Source organism: Triticum aestivum, chromosome 1D (assembly GCF_018294505.1).
Source record: "Triticum aestivum cultivar Chinese Spring chromosome 1D, IWGSC CS RefSeq v2.1, whole genome shotgun sequence".
Lineage (NCBI taxonomy): Eukaryota > Viridiplantae > Streptophyta > Magnoliopsida > Poales > Poaceae > Triticum > Triticum aestivum.
The window spans coordinates 479,109,834-479,127,734 of record NC_057796.1 but is presented as its reverse complement, the minus strand read 5'-3'; positions in this window follow the sequence as shown (position 1 = coordinate 479,127,734).

Below are 17,901 nucleotides of genomic sequence, written 5' to 3'. Positions count from 1 at the left end.
TCTCGCTGGGAGCGAGACATAGCGGCGCCCCTCATGCGCAGCTGCTCTCCCTTTTACTGTATTTCGTGCCACGTACGTACGTACAGCAATGGCCGTCTTTCGTCGTTAAGAAAAGAGCGTCGGAAAAGCTGCCACTTTTCCCATCCATCTTCTCACATAAAATAGTGCGGTGGTCGGTGACACGGTGGGTTCGAGGTGAGCCGACACGGGCCATCGAGACCGCGTATGAGCCGATGGCCTCGGCGCCGCGCGTCGCCGACACATGGATCGCCCCGGCCGGCCCCGTCGCCATCGGCCCGGATCCCGCTGTCGAGACGGTGTAGTCGACCAACCCCGCCGTGCTCCGCCGTTAGGCGACAGCTCGTCATCAGGGGGCCGCCCCATCCTGAGGATGGGCGCCGCGTGCATGCATGCATGCCTCTGTCGGCCGGCCGACGAGACCGCGCACCCGCATTATTTGTTGTCGATCTCCTCTCGAACGTCACCGTGGACCCATGCCGGCCATGGACGCGAAGGGCGAGGCGGACGGGGGACGGGCGGTGCGTGCGTGCGCGTGTCGGCTCTCCGGCGAGATCGACCGCGCATCCGCATTGTCGAGGCTGTCGTCGCCATCGCGGAACCCCAACCGCAGGCCGCGAGGGAGCTAGCCCATCGATCAAAGATAGAAGATTTGATTGCGCGCGCCCGTGCGTGTCTCCTGCATGCGTCCACGCTTTTCGAACAAGCGCCGGCTACCTAGAAACGGGTCAGGCGTATCTCTCCGTCCAGATATATAGCTTGCTACGTCGGTCTGTGTGACTCATGTCCACGTGTGTATGCGTAGGAGTGCAGTCGGATTGAGCTAGGTTCAGTGCACATCAATTAATCAACTCTCCATCAAGCTGCTGGTACGTACGTATTGACTGGTAGTCTTCTCCATGCCCCGGGTGCTCTGCAGTCTGCACTGCACGCATGTGGAGGAACATGGACGCACAGGGCGCGCCAGGGCATGCACGCATGTGCGAGGGCTCAGCGAAGTGGACGGACCGAACATGCACGCACCAGGTCGCAGTGTACGTAGTACCGTCATCGGCGCGCCCCGGCCGGTTAGTCGAGCAGCATGCGCCGTTTACAGGCACGCAGCCAATCCGTGTCATGCATGTGGCACTAGCAGTAACACTGTGCAATATCTATGCACGTACAGCATCAGCGTACAGAGGCTGTGCAGTGTACGCCCGTAGATACAGAGCACCGATCACATGCCCGCCGCTGCAAGCAGTGAAACAGGAACGGGCGGACGTACAGAAGCTAGGGAGCAAGCGCGTCGCGCTCGTCGACGGCAGACAGGCGCACGCACGGTGCCGCGCTCGCGGGGCCGGCCGGGCCGGGCGTCGACCATGTGAACGAGGCAGGATAGGATAAGAGGAGGGGCCGAGGCGAGGCGGTTGAAGGGCGCGCGTGCCGTGTCGTCTCCGAAGAGGCCGGGGACGGATGCGGCGCGCGGCGTCAGGGGTGCCGCGGGTGGTGGCTTCGCGGTCTGGGCCGGAAACGGCATCGTAACCGCCGCCTCCTCCGCCCCGGGAGCGCATCGGCCGTTGCTGCTGGTTGGTTGGTTGGGCCGTTGGGCGGGCCACGTCGTGGTAGTTGCGTTGCGTCGGTGGGGTCCCGCTTGCACCTTCCGAGGTCGGTACTACCACAGCTACCGGTGCCGTCCAGTCCGCTCAAGGGATCACCGGCACTGTCCGGCACCGTGTGACCGCGCCACTGCCCTGCCGCCGCGTCGACCACCAACCAAATAAACCTGCCTAGTACGTAAATGCCATGGCGTGCGGTCGCCGGAAAGAAGACGACGGTTGCCAAGTTCAAACCAAGCGCGCGGCGGACCGATCGAGCGTACCTTCGCCCGAATTTGAACGGCGGGCGCGCGCGGCGGCACGTACTACGTACGTACGCACGTTAGCCACCCAGCCAAGGGCCACAGCGACGCCGTTGCTCCGGCGCCGCGTGTCCCACCGAGGCCCGCCCCGACCAACGCTCCGGCGCCAAGTGTCAGGCCGGTCCAATGGCCGGCCGTCCTCTCCAGCCTCCACGGCCGTTCGCCACGTACCTACAGTGACAATTACACCAACTCCCGCCGGATCGACACGTAGCAGTACGTCAGAAACGCGATCGAGCCATCCATCCATCCGTCTCAGTACGTCGTGGTCATGGGCTCATGGCCATGGTTCCTGGGTCCGTAACTGCCAGCCGGTTATGGAAAAGTTAGGTGTTTCTGGTGGGCGTGGAGCGGTTCGTACTGCGTGCGTAGATGCCCTGCGCCGGATACGCGACACGTGTGTGTCGACGGTTAGCAAAGGAGTCGGTCGATCGTCACACCTAAAATGACGGGACGTCAGTTGCACTAACCAGTCAATTAGCACGCGTACACAGTGCTTGCTCCGTTGCCTCCACCACCGACTTGTCCTTACCAAGCATAGAGTTTGGTTGAGCCGGCACTCCCAGCAGCTGGTGGCAAGGATCTATCGATCGATCGATCCAGTAAAAGTCGTGCGTGACTAGCTAGGGCTTAACTGAGCCGGCCGGCTGCATGCACTGTGCGTGCGTGACGAGGCAGTAGGGTGACATGAGGAAGGCCGGGGGAGAGCCGAAGGGCGAGGACGGCGAGGGCGACCAACACGAGGAGAGCGGTCGGATCGAGCGATCAGCCGACGGAACAAGCCCTAGCGGTATGATTGGCAGAGGCCATGAGGCGTCTACGATAATGTTATGGGCTTGTATGATCGGGCGACGTGCTCGTTTTGCTGGCGTCCTCGCTCGGCTACACACAGACTACTCAATACATTGGCCTAGTGACTTGGGGGTCCCAAACTTTTGGGGGCCCTGGACGGTCGGCCAATTTGGCCTGCCCCATCAACGAGTGGGCTTAACTGAGCCGGCCGGCTGCATGCACTGTGCGTGCGTGACGAGGCAGTAGGGTGACATACTGACATGACAATTTACTTACTTACATGATCCAAGAACCAAGATAACCTTTTCCGCTATCGAGCACGGACATAGAATAACAGAGCTTTTCTACGTGGCACCATGCCCATCATAACTTAAACCGAAGTGTACGTGCCCAGTGACAGAGCTGGAAGGAAGTTCAAGGGACAAATGGTAAAACATGCGGACTTGAGGGGGCCAAACCAAATGCTACTTTTTCTCTCTCATCTAAGCTCTCTAAAAAAATTTCTAGGCGACAGTACGTGCCTAGTTATATACAGTACGTGCCTAGTTATATACATAGCTCCGCCACTGTACGTGCCTTGTTATCTACATATTTTTTGTGGAAATAATGGGAGCGGCTAGGCGACAGTCGAGTTAAAATCAAGAAAGGGTAGGTCGATTCTCCTACTCTCTGTCTCGACCGTTTGATCAAGATCCAACGGACGCCGATCGTCGTCAGCAAGGCCCTTCTCCTTCCATCATTCAAATCAACTTACCCGAATTCGAAATTCAACCAACCGACATGCAGCTAAACTGGAAAATAATAGCTAGCGACCTACTGCTCTATTATTATATTAGAGGCCATGCATGACTTCACTTGGCCTTTCTCTTCTCTTATCCACCGCGTGGCATGCGCGTGCGGATTAAAAGGATCTCGCCGGCACTAATCTATCCGCATCCAGGATCACTTTACGCAAGAACAATATTAAAAACTGCATCGTGAGCGCGTCTCGAAATATTGGTCGACCCACTCACCCACGGCAGAAATCACATATTTGACCTGAGGGCAAAATCAACTCACAAACTGACCTGCTTTCAAAAAAAATCACTCTGCTGACCCTTCCGTGTGGCGCCCGACAGCTAGGCGCCGCACACTACTATGCAGCGCCTCTGCCTTAGGCGTCGCACCTCCTGCCAGCGTGGCAGCCCTGGTCCAGTTGCAGCCCCACAGACAGCACTGCAGCGCCTAAGGCTTAGGCGCCACACTTGTACTGTGCAGCGCCCGTCTCTTAGGCGCTGCATAGTCCGTGTTCCACTTAGGCTGGCCCCACCCTCTCTCCCCTCCCACCCCCACCCCACACACCCCCACCCCACCCAAACCCTTAGACTTGCGCCCCTCCTCTCTTCCCCTCTCCCCCTCTCAAATCCTTCTCAAATCTTGCAAATCCGGAGTATTTGACCGTGGATTTCGAAGTCAACCCCTCCCTTAAGGTAATCTCCTCCGATCCCCTCGTTTTCATCCATAGGAATTGCCACATTTGCTCAAATCTTGCTACTTTGGGGAAACCCTAGCTTTGGCTTGGATTTGCAAATTTGTGTTGAATGATGTTATGTTTCTTTGCTAATTTGGTATGGTTAGGCTTTCATAGTATGCTAGGGTTAGGGTTATGTGTGTTTGATGTTGGTGTTAGGGTTATCCTATGGTTAGGATTGTGGTTATTGTTAAGTGGGGGTTATGGTTATTAATTCATATATGTGTGTTTGTGCAAATATTTTTGTTAAGTACTTACTTGATATATGTGTGTTTTTGATTATTGTAGGGATGGGGAGAACATGTGTTTATGTTCATCATGTGGATAAAGAGGCCTTTTTGAAAGGCAATCACTAGTAGGAAAAGGGGCTTTTACCCCGGTTTGTAAGGGCCTTTTGTCCCGGTTTTTTAACCGGGACTAAAGGGTCGTTACTAAAGCCCTAACCTTTAGTCCCGGTTCTTACACGAACCGGGACAGAAGGTCCTCCACGTGGCCGCTGCTGCCAGCCCAGGCAGGGGGGCCTTTGGTCCCGGTTGGTGCCACCAACCGGGACCAATAGGCATGGCCTTTTGTCCCGGTTGGTGTCACCAACCGGGACCAATAGGCATCCACGCGTCAGCATTTCAGGGGCTGGGGTTTTTGTTTTTTTTTGAAAGGGGGGGGGGTTGGGGGGTTAATTTAGGTGTTTCATATATTGTGTTAGCTAGCTAATTAATAGAGAGAAGTGTCCTCTCTTATCTCCGTGCTTGGTCGACGCTACGTACTATATACGTATGGAGAGGACTAGACACGCTAGCTAGTAATCAAATGAAGGAAACAGAAGATCGTCATGAACATATGCATACAGAGAGAAGTGATATCGACCACCTCTCCTTCTCCGAGAGATTGGTCGAACAACAAGTTCTCGTATATCTATCCGACACTACCGGCTACATATATACAATAATTATCTCTTACAATACAATCTCCTAATTAAATTGTAAGAACACAGGGTCCACATAGTATTCTCCGTTTTCAGCGATCACGTGGTCAAGGAAGAATGCCGCCAATTCCTCTTGAATTCCTCGCATACGATCTGGTGCTAGGAGTTCATCCCGCTTCCGAAACATCTAATTTGAAGAAGGGGGTCAATACATATATATATATGAATAAATGAAACTCAACACAAATGATGGTAATAAAATAAAATTGTGAATATTATTGCTTACGCACTTCATATTGTTCTTCAGAGTAGCCCCGCTCACAGGTCGTGTAGCGGATGGACTCGCAAACGTAGTATCCACAGTAATTATTCCCGGGTTCCTGCCACAACCACTTTACAAGAAATAGAGGTCAATCAAACTGATAAGCAAGCATGCTAAATGGTATTGATGAAACTAGCGCTTGAATCACTAGGAGATGCGCGGAACATGCTACTATAGTACTTACTTTCGGGTGTTTAAATTGCAGCTTCTTCGGCAGTCCCGGAGCTTTTGTGGTGAATTTTCTCCAAACCCTGCCAGACAAAGAAAACAATTACTTGATATCAGGAAATGAACAAAGTTGCTGATATGGTGGATAATGATCGATTTAACTTACTTCTCGAGCATTTGAGTCATGTTCGCATAGTCCTGGGGATCTTTTCGTCTCGAGTCTAAGACGGTTACTACTCCCTGCTCAAGCTTAATCTCTAGGAGAATATAGTGGAAGCTGCGCATGCATGCATAAGTCATCAATTACATTACCATAACCTGGACTAATAAGGGAAACCGAATATGCACAAGACAGTAACACTCACTTGAAGTTGTAAGGAAAGAGTATTATATCTTTGTTTTGATTTAATACCAACGATTGTAGCAAGTTGGCCTCGGCTTCTTTGGGATGTTTTTCAACCGTATATGCATCTATGAGATTTGTGTTAATGAACCCAATATCACCGATTTGTCTTTTCTTCAATTCGGCGATCTTCAATCTGCATAATATAGTGAGGATAATTATAAATACATGCAATGAAAGAGCTGACCTATATAGAGAGACTTAATGACAGAAGTAGTACTACTTACAGACAGTAGCAAGTGATCGTTGTTTTATCGAGGGCCTTTTGATTGTAAAACTGGAAGAAATCCTCAAATGGAACATTCAGCAGTTCAATTCCAACGAGGTCATGCTCCGGTTTAACTCTCAGCGTCAAAGTACTCGTCCCATCAGACTCTCTGCAGGTTTTCATGTACCAATCATGTAATCTTCGCATCATCGTTGTTAGAGATCTTTCATCTTTGACGAGAGGCTTCCCGTAATGGTATTTGTGTTCGTCCACCTCCATGATTTCATAATGTACATCGTCGGGCAGGTAATCTCCAAGATTGCTATAACCGGGCACCATCCTCGGATCATTAGCGACGATGTCTTTTGACACCTTGAGCGGGGGGCACGATTGGTTCGCTTGTTCGCCGAGCTGGGCAATTTTTTTCCCAGCTCGTCGTTCTTTTAACCTTTGATCACTGACAGTACTTCCCGACCGCTCCGCTTCGGCATATGTCTTTGCAAGAATGCGCTCATAGTTGCCTCTCGGCGGAGACTTTGGTGGTTTTGTCAGGGCAGCCAGAGTGCGCTTTGCTTTCACCGGATCTACCTTCTCCTCCGGAGGTGGATGTTTCTTTGCTTTCACCCCTTCAAAGAAGTTTGTCACTTCGGCTCGCACGATCTTCCTGGTTTCCTCCTCGGTCCTCTCGTATGGTAACTTCTCTGGAGTCTTCAGAGAAGGACCGAATCTGTATTGCCTCCCGCCTCTGGCAGCTGTACTGCTAGACGCCGGCAGAGCAGACGGAGCGGCTGCGGCTGTCTTCTTTCCTTGCTTACGAGGCGGAGGAGAAGGACTACGACGCGCCGGAGCAGCCGCAGCGGCGGCGGGTCTCTTCCGCCCTTGCTGACGAGGCGGAGAAGGAGGAGGCTGGCTGCTCTGGCGCGCCGGCGCAGGCGGAGAAGGAGGCGGAGTGCCGCCACGCGCCGGAGAAGGAGGCTGAGTGCCCTGATCACTCGCCGGAGGAGGAGGCGGAGGAGGAGGCGGAGTGCCGCCACGCGCCGGAGAAGGAGGCTGAGTGCCCTGATCACTCGCCGGAGGAGGAGGCGGAGGAGGAGGCGGACTGCCCTTACTCGCCGGAGCCGTCCAGTTCGGAAGGTTGATGAGCTCCTTCCGCCATAGGCACGGAGTCTTCAGAGCTAAACCCAGCCGAGTCTCCCCTTCACCGGTAGGGTGGTCAAGCTGGAGGTCCTCAAATCCCTCCGTTATTTCATCCACCATCACCCTAGCATATCCTTCTGGAATCGGCCGGCAATGGTAGGTTGCGCCGGGTTCAGGAGGTAAAACAGAGCCAACAGCCGCCTTGACTTTGAAGTTCTGCCATTGCGCCATAAGGTGGCAATGTTGAGACTCCGTGATAGCATCCACGGGGTAGCTAGCAGGAGCCGTCAAGACATGCTCCAGCTGAAGCAGCTCGGTGGAAGCCACGCTGCTTCTCCGCTGAGATGGCGGGGTAGCTTCGGGGGTAGTTTCGGCATGTCGATTGCTGTCTCGTTCCTCTAGCGCTTGAACCCTTTCGTGCAGCTTCTGAATTTGGGTCTGCTCCATTTTTTTCCTCCTCTCCTGGCTTTTGTAACCGCCTGCGTCCGGAAAACCAGCCTTCCACGGAACGGAGCCTGGCGTGCCTCGTGTCCGTCCAGGGTGCTCAGGATTCCCGAGGGCCATTGTGAGCTCGTCGTTCTCTCTGTCTGGAACGAACGTCCCTTCCTGCGCTGCATCGATATATTGCTGAATCTTCTTGACTGGTATTCTCAAAAGCTCGTTCGTCCAAACGCACCTCCCTGATACAGGGTCCAAGGTTCCGCCAGCCCCGAAGAACCAAGTCCGGCAACGGTCTGTCCAGTTCATTGTCTGTGGTTCGATCCCTTTTTCAAGCAGATCATTCTCAGCCTTGGCCCACTTAGGCCGGGCTTTGAGGTAGCCACCTGACCCCGTGCGATGGTGAAGCTTCTTCTTCGCAGCATTCTTCTTGTTTGTCGCTGACATCTTCTTACTCTTTTCCGATGTCTTGTGGGCCACAAATGCGGGCCAGTGATCTCTGATCTTCTCATACCGGCCGATGAATTCTGGTGTCTCTTCTTTGTCGACAAACGTTTTCAGCTCATTCTTCCACCTCCTGAATAGGTCTGCCATCTTCTTAAGAGCATGAGACTTGATTAATTGCTCTTTAACTGGCTTCTCCGGATCCTCCTCTGGCGGTAGGGTGAAATTTGCCTTCAGCTCAGTCCAAAGATCATCTTTCTGCATATCATTGACATAAGACACCTCAGGGTCTTCCTTCTTAGGCTTATACCATTGGTGGATGCTGATCGGGATCTTGTCCCTAACTAGAACCCCGCACTGAGCAGCAAATGCATCCTTTGTCCGGATGGGTTCAATCGGTTGGCCGTCGCGCGCGATTGCTGTGATCTCAAACCTTTCATCCGAGCGCAACTTTCTCTTCGGGCCTCGTCTCTTTACCGCAGTTGTGCTCGATCCGGAGGGCTAGAAAAAAGAAGAAAGACGAGTGTTAATTAATATGTGTACATACCAAAACAATGAATGCATCAATTAGCTAGTCAGCACAGGCTTAACTAATATATTTACCTGGCCGGACTCTGTTCGGTCACCGGAGCCGTCACCACGGGCTCCTTCTTGCACCAGCATTGGGTCACCGGAGCCATCATAATCATGTCTTTCCTCCACTCTCGATCACCGTAGCCTGCTTCTTCACCCTGTTCTTCCAGACCATCATTGTCGTTAAGATACGACAAGATATCACCTCCGGCTAAGATTATGTCCCCCAACACCTCTTCTGCTTGCTCGTCTCGTCCGTGCTCCATTGTTTCTGCAAATATTACAACATGGCAATTATTACACAAACATGACAGCAGGTGGTTAGTGCAAACGTAGACCTAGCTTATTCCGGGTTTGGGGTGGCCTCAGCAACGCTTCAAGGGTAGGGGCGCGGCGGGAGGGGGTAGGAGACCGACATCGTTTTTTTCTACGGTTTGGGTGTGATCGAGAGTTTTGGTCGAGCGAGAGGGCCGGAGGGTGCTCCCGTGGTATAAGTTATCACGGTCGAGAGGGGGTATAAATATCGACCGTCCATCATGTCGAAGTTATCTGGGAGGGAGTTATATATATCGACAACGACGACATACATACATGGGAAAATAATGTTATCGGGGAGGGGGTATATCGACCCCCCCCCACGTGTTGAAGTTATCGGGAGGGGGTTATATCGACAACGACAATGAACGTACATGGGAAAATAATATTATCGGGGAGGGGGTATATCGACCCCCCCTCGTGTTGAAATTATCGGGAGAGGGGTATATCGACGACGACAGACCCGATAAAACATAAGAAAACAAAGAAGAAACAAAAAGAGGAGAAGAAGAAAAGGAATAGAGGAGAAGATCGAAGAAAACCAGCCCACCAGGGATTTCCAAATCGTTTTCTATTTTTTCTTCTTCTCTTCTATTCCTTTCTTCTTCTCCTCTTCTTTTTCTTCTTTTTTCCTCTTCTTATTTATTTCTCCTCTTCTTCTCCTTTCTTCCTCTTCTTATTTTCCTTTTTCCTCTCATTCATAAAAAAATGTTCAAATAGAAAATTTCGAAAAAAGTAAAGGTTTTGCCTAATGCATTGTTCATATGAATATACAAACATTTGCAGATTCTACAATAATTAATATCATCAAAAAAATCTATGAACAGAAAAAAATCCTAACTTTTCTAAAAATCTATCTTTTGCATATATACATGAACATATATATACACAGAGAACATATATACATACATATACACAGAGAAAATGCAAAAAAAAGATCTAAAAAAAGGACATATAAACAGATATACACACATACATATACTCATACATATACATATAATTAAGCATATAAATGTGCAGAAAAAACATGGAGGAATTAGGGGGCAGTGCCGGCCCTGACCAAGGCGACGGCGGCGCGTGGGGGCAGGGGCAGAGGCGACGGCGGCGTGGTCGGGGCAGGGGCAGAGGCGTCGGCGGCGAAGGGCGGGGTAGGGCGACGGCGACGACGGGGACGGGCAGGTGCGGCGCGCGTCGGGGCAGGGGCGCGGCTGATGGCGAGGGCGCGGGCAACGGCGACGGCGACGACGGGCACGGGCGACGGCGACGGCGACGGCGGGGGCGGCGGGCGGCGTCGGGGCGGCGTCGGGGCAGCCTGGCGGCGCGTCGTCGGGGCGGCAACTGCTAGGTAACTCTCAAAATTTCCTAAGTGTGAACTTATATAGCAAAGCCTTTAGTCCCGGTTCGTGGCACCAACCGGGACTAAAGGTAGGCATTAGTCCCGGTTGGTGCCACCAACCGGGACCAAAGCCCTCTTTTCAGCATCGCAAAGGGCGGGAAGCGGCGGCCTTTGGTCCCGGTTGGTGGCACCAACTGGGACTAAAGGGGGGGCATTGGTCCCGGTTGGTGCCACGAACCGGTACCAATGCACACCTTTAGTCCCGGTTGGTGGCACCAACCGGGACCAAAGGCCTCTTGCTGCCCGCGTCGCGGCCAAAAGTTTAGTCCCACCTCGCTAGTTGAGAAGGGCTCGGAGTGGTTTATAAGCCCCGCTGCGGCTGCTGTCTCGAACTCCTCTCTATAGCAGGCTTCTGGGCCTAACTTTGGCGCGCTGCCCGTTGAGCCCTCTAGCCCTTCTGGGCCTATATTTGCAAACCCGAGGGTTGGAGGGCCCAGCGGACAGCGCCCCAACATTTTTTTTGCTGTATTTAGTTTTTTTTTTCTTTTTTGCTTTATTTATTTTGTTTTGTTTCTACTTACAACAAAAAACTTATTTATTTTATTTTATTTTGTTTCTAATTACTTATTTATTTTACTTTATGATAATTCTTTTTGCTATTAAAGTTTCTATCAAAAAAAGTTCTTTATGAAAATTCTTTTTGCTGTATTTAGTTTTTCTGTTTTCTTTTTTGCTTTATTTATTTTGTTTTGTTTCTACTTACAACAAAAAACTTATTTATTTTATTTTATTTTGTTTCTAATTACTTATTTATTTTACTTTATGATAATTCTTTTTGCTATTAAAGTTTCTATCAAAAAAAGTTCTTTATGAAAATTCTTTTTGCTTTTAATGATTTTGAACAGAAAATACTTCGATAATTTTAGTTGCATCAATTTTATATGATTTTAGTTTCAATAATACTAGAGGTTTCTTATAATGTTTTGAACAGAAAATACTTTGTTAATTTTAGTTTCATAAATTTTATTAAAGTTTATTTTATTTTGTCGGAACACAAGAAGTCCGGAGTTGTAATAAGTTATTAAAAATAAAAAAGAGGCGCAATGCTCATTGATTTGCTTCAAGCCTTTCGGAATAGCGTAGACTGCACTGCACATAGCTCCATGCAGTCTACCTTATTCCTCAAGGCTTGAAGCTAAGCAACGTGAGCAGTGCGCCTCTTCTTCATCGTCTCTGCACTCAGGGCTTATAAACCGCTCCTAGTGCCTCTCAGCTAGTGAGGTGGGACTAAAAAACTGCTTAGTAAGAAACTCTAGTACCGGTTCGTCCCACGAACCGGTACTAAAGGTGCTCGTGGGGCCACAGCCTCATTAGTACCGGTTCGTGGCACCAACCGGGACCAAAGGGTGGAATTGGTCCCGGTTCGTGCCACCAACCGGGAGTAATGGCCTTGCACAGCGGCGTGATGGTGAGTTTAGTCCCACCTCGCTAGCTGAGAGAGAGCCGCACCTGTTTATAAGGTGCGGTGCGCCTGAGCTGTCGAGCTCCTCTCTAAAACAGGCTTACGGGCCTAACCTCTCTGTACATGCCTGTGGGCCTACTGGGCCTTCTGCGGGCCTGAATCCTGGCCCATGGATGGGTTTCTAATCGTATTCAGGCAGTGGTGGCCCAGTAGGTGGCATAATTTTTAATTTTTGGCCTGTTATTTTCATGCATTTACTAATTATTTTGAGCTATAAGACCCTAAAATTGAAAAGCATTTCAAATGAACTCTGAAAAGGTTGAAAGTTGGCATGGTATCATCATTTCATCCACATAGCATGTGCAAGAAAGTTGAGAGGGTTATGGCAAAAACTAGATGCACTTCGTGTACAAAACGGACAATGTTATCATACTCGCCTGTTACAAAGTTGGCATGGTATCATCATAATAGTTGCGGGAGAAAGTCTTCACTTTTTCTTCGCTTGTGTCATTTGCTTATTGCGCCGTAACCATGGATAATCTTCATCGTTTATCAGGATGCTTGGGTCAGTCTTGACTTTGAAGGGAGGAATTTCATGAAACTTTTCATAATCTTCAGACATGTCTGTCTTGCCCTCCACTCCCACAATGTCCCTTTTTCCTGAAAGAACTATGTGGCGCTTTGGCTCATCATATGATGTATTTGCCTCCTTATCTTTTCTTTTTCTCGGTCTGGTAGACATGTCCTTCACATAGATAACCTGTGCCACATCATTGGCTAGGACGAACGGTTCGTCAGTGTACCCAAGATTGTTCAGATCCACTGTTGTCATTCCGTACTGTGGGTCTACCTGTACCCCGCCTCCTGACAAATTGACCCATTTGCACTTAAACAAAGGGACCTTAAAATCATGTCCGTAGTCAAGTTCCCATATGTCCATTATGTAACCATAATATGTGTCCTTTCCCCTCTCAGTTGCTGCATCAAAGCGGACACCGCTGTTTTGGTTGGTGCTCTTTTGATCTTGGGCGATCGTGTAAAATGTATTCCCATTTATCTCGTATCCTTTGTAAGTCAATACAGTCGAAGATGGTCCCCCTGGACAACGAGTACAACTCATCACAAACAGTGGTGTCACCTCTGAGATGTGTTTCCAACCAACTGCTGAAAGTCCTGATGTGTTCACATGTAATCCAGTCGTCACACTGCTCCGGGTGTTTGGAGCGCAGACTGTTCTTGTGTTCATCAACATACGGGGTCACCAAGGTAGAGTTCTGTAGAACTGTGTAGTGTGCTTGAGACCAAGAATATCCGTCCCTGCATATTATTGAGTCCCCTCCAAGCGTGCCTTTTCCAGTCAGTCTCCCCTCATACCGCGATTTAGGGAGACCTATCTTCTTAAGGCCAGGAATGAAGTTAACAGAAAACCCAATGACATCCTCTGTTTGATGGCCCATGGAGATGCTTCCTTCTGGCCTAGCGCGGTTACGGACATATTTCTTTAGGACTCCCATGAACCTCTCAAAGGGGAACATATTGTGTAGAAATACGGGCCCCAGAATGACAATCTCGTCGACTAGATGAACTAGGACGTGCGTCATGATATTGAAGAAGGATGGTGGGAACACCAGCTCGAAACTGACAAGACATTGCGCCACATCACTCCTTAGCCTTGGTATGATTTCTGGATCGATCACCTTCTGAGAGATTGCATTGAGGAATGCACATAGCTTCACAATGGCTAATCGGACGTTTTCCGGTAGAAGCCCCCTCAATGGAACCGGAAGCAGTTGCGTCATAATCACGTGGCAGCCATGACACTTTAGGTTCTGAAACTTTTTCTCTAGCATATTTATTATTCCCTTTATATTCGACGAGAAGCCAGTCGGGACCTTCATACTGAGCAGGCATTCAAAGAAGATTTCTTTCTCTTCTTTCGTAAGAGCGTAGCTGGCAGGACCTTCATACTGCTTCGGAGGCATGCCGTCTTTTTCGTGCAAACGTTGCAGGTCCTCCCGTGCCTCAGGTGTATCTTTTGTCTTCCCATACACGCCCAAGAAGCCTAGCAGGTTCACGCAAAGGTTCTTCGTCACGTGCATCACGTCGATTGAAGAGCGGACCTCTAGCTCTTTCCAGTAGGGTAGGTCCCAAAATATAGATTTCTTATTCCACATGGGTGCGTGTCCCTTAGCGTCATTCGGAACAGCTAGTCCGCCGGGACCCTTTCCAAAGATTACGTGTAAATCATTGACCATAGCAAGTACGTGATCACCGGTACGCATGGCGGGCTTCTTCCGGTGATCTGCCTCGCCTTTGAAATGCTTGCCTTTCTTTCGACATTGATGGTTGGTCGGAAGAAATCGATGATGGCCTAGGTACACATTCTTCCTGCATTTGTCCAGGTATATACTTTCAGTGTCATCTAAACAGTGCGTGCATGCGTGGTATCCCTTGTTTGTCTGTCCTGAAAGATTACTGAGAGCGGGCCAATCGTTGATGGTTACAAACAGCACCGCGTGCAGGTTAAATTCCTCCTGTTTGTGCTCATCCCACGTACGTACACCGTTTCCATTCCACAGCTGTAAAAGTTCTTCAACTAATGGCCTTAGGTACACATCAATGTCGTTGCCGGGTTGCTTAGGGCCTTGGATGAGAACTGGCATCATAATGAACTTCCGCTTCATGCACATCCAAGGAGGAAGGTTATACATACATAGAGTCACGGGCCAGGTGCTGTGATTGCTGCTCTGCTCCCCGAAAAGATTAATGCCATCCGCGCTTAAACCAAACCATACGTTCCTTGGGTCAGCTGCAAACTCAGCCCAGTACTTTCTCTCGATTTTTCTCCACTGCGACCCGTCAGCGGGTGCTCTCAACTTCCCGTCTTTCTTACGGACCTCACTGTGCCATCGCATCAACTTGGCATGCTCTTCGTTTCTGAACAGACGTTCCAACCGTGGTATTATAGGAGCATACCACATCACCTTCGCAGGAACCCTCTTCCTAGGGGCTCGCTGTCAACATCACCAGGGTCATCTCGTCTGATCTTATACCACAATGCACCACATACCGGGCATGTGTTCAGATCCTTGTACGCACCGCGGTAGAGGATGCAGTCATTAGGGCATGCATGTATCTTCTGCACCTCCAATCCAAGAGGGCATATGACCTTCTTTGCTGCGTATGTACTGTCGGGCAATTCGTTATCCTTTGGAAGCTTCTTCTTCAATATTTTCAATAGCTTCTCAAATCCTTTGTCAGGCACAGCATTCTCTGCCTTCCACTGCAGCAATTCCAGTACGGTACCGAGCTTTGTGTTGCCATCTTCGCAATTGGGGTACAACCCTTTTTTGTGATCCTCTAACATGCGATCGAACTTCAGCTTCTCCTTTTGACTTTCGCATTGCATCCTTGCATCGACAATGACCCGGCGGAGATCATCATCATCGGGCACTGGTTCCTCTTGATCTTCAGCAGCTTCCCCCCTTGCAGCATCATTGGGCACATCGTCTGGTTCCTCTTGATCTTCAGCAGCTTCCTTCCCCCGTTGCAGCATCACCGTATTCAGGGGGCACATAGTTGTCATCGTCCTCTTCTTCTTCGCCGTCTTCCATCATAAACCCTATTTCTCCGTGCCTCGTCCAAACATTATAGTGTGGCATGAAACCCTTGTAAAGCAGGTGGGTGTGAAGGATTTTCCGGTCAGAATAAGACTTCATATTCCCACATATAGGGCATGGACAACACATAAAACCATTCTGCTTGTTTGCCTCAGCCACTTCGAGAAAATCATGCACGCCCTTAATGTACTTGGAGGTGTGTCTGTCACCATACATCCATTGCCGGTTCATCTGCGTTCATTATATATAATTAAGTGTGTCAAAAACCATTACAGAACATCATGAATAGATAATTAAGTGACCAAATTAATAGAAGTTCATCATCACATTAAAACCAAAGTACATACATAGTTCTCATCTAACAACATATATATAGCTCTCCAGAGCATCTAATTAATTAAACCATACATTGAAACTATGTAAAACATTTCAATGCGAAAACAAATGCGATCATAATCGCAACCAAGGTAACAATTGATCCAACGGCATAATGATACCAAGCCTCGGTATGAATGGCATATTTTCTAATCTTTCTAATCTTCAAGCGCATTGCATCCATCTTGATCTTGTGATCATCGACGACATCCGCAACATGCAACTCCAATATCATCTTCTCCTCCTCAATTTTTTTTTCCTTCAAGTAATTGTTTTCTTCTTCAACTAAATTTAACCTCTCGACAATAGGGTCGGTTAGAATTTCCGGTTCAACCACCTCCTAGATAAATAAAATCTATGTCACGTTGGTCGGTATATTTGTCATAAACAATAAATGAACCAAATAGTTATAAAAAGATAATATATACCACATCCGAATCATAGACAGGACGAGGGCCGACGGGGGCGGATACCAAAACCATCGCACTATGTAATAAGAAGGAATAATAAAATTAACAAAATTAGACAAGTAACTATCTAAAGTAAGAATTTTTTTCCTTTCAGAAAGAAGATAAGAACAAGAGGCTCACCACGGTGGTGCCGGCGACGAGATCGGCGCGGGCGATCGACGGCGGTGAAGACGGGGATGGGACGTGACGGACCGCTAAACCTAGACAAATCTCGGGGAAAATGGAGCTCGGAGGTCGAGTTTCGAGAGGAGAAAGATTAACTAGTGTGGCTCAGAAATTTCATCGAACACCTCATGTGCATAGGAGGTGAGCTAGAGCACCCAAATGCCCTCCCCTCGCCGGCCAGAAAAAACAGAGCACTTTGGAGTGCTCTGCTGTGGCGATGGGGTATATATAGGGAACTCTTTGGTCCCGGTTCGTGGCACCAACCGGGACTAAAGGCCTTTGGTCCCGGTTGGTGCCACGAACCGGGACCAATGCCCCCTTTAGTCCCGGTTGGTGGCACCAACTGGGACCAAAGGCCTTATGCTTCCCCGCGTCAAAAGTTTAGTCCCACCTCGCTAGTTGAGAGGGCTCGAGAGTGGTTTATAAGCGCTGCTGCGCCCACCCTCTCGAGCTCCTCTCAACCGCAGGCTTTCGGGCCTAACCGTTCTCTTTGCCAGTGGGGCCTACTGGGCCTTCTGCGGGCCTGAATCCTGGCCCACGGATGGGTTTCAAGTCGTATTCAGGCCGTGGTGGCCCAGTAGGTGGCATCTATTTTCACTTTAAGAGGAGCTCAACAAGGCAGAGACGGACGGGCTTATAAACTAGTGTGAGCGCCCTTCGGTTGGCGAGGTGGGACTAAACACTGGCCGCAACTAGGACCAGCCCTTTAGTCCTGGTTTGTGGTATGAATCGGGACTAAAGGGTGGTGGGCCAGGAGCGTGTCCCATTGGTCCCGGTTTGTCCCACCAACCGGGACCAAAGGGTCCGCATGAACTGGGACCAATGCTCACATTAGTCCCGGTTCGTCACTGAACCGGGACTAATGTGAATATTGCCCTGTGACCAAAGCCCAGTTTTCTACTAGTGAATGTTGAGCCGGACCCGGATGAGCTTGACATGTTGTTTCAAAGTAGTCCTAGCTATGCGGAGCTCTTGGACCAAGTGAGGAAGGATTTGAATTGGATGGACCCAAGTGACGTTGTTGAGTTCGAGGGAAGGCATAATGTTGGTTTTGGAATGCACATCCGTTGGAAGACAATGCGTGTGAACTCCGAGCAACGTTGGGTTTCATACAAGGAGACGGTTGCCGAATCTCTAGACAAGGCTTTTGAGCTATTTGCCTCCAAGAAGGTTGAGTCTACTTTGAATTTGGACTTGAACCGGAACCCCTCCTCGTTGGTTGCTAGCACTCCCCCACCCATTAACCAAGATCAAATGAGTGAACCTCATTTCATGCAACAAGATTGGCCAACATTGAGCCCGACTCCAAACAACCAAAATGAAGCT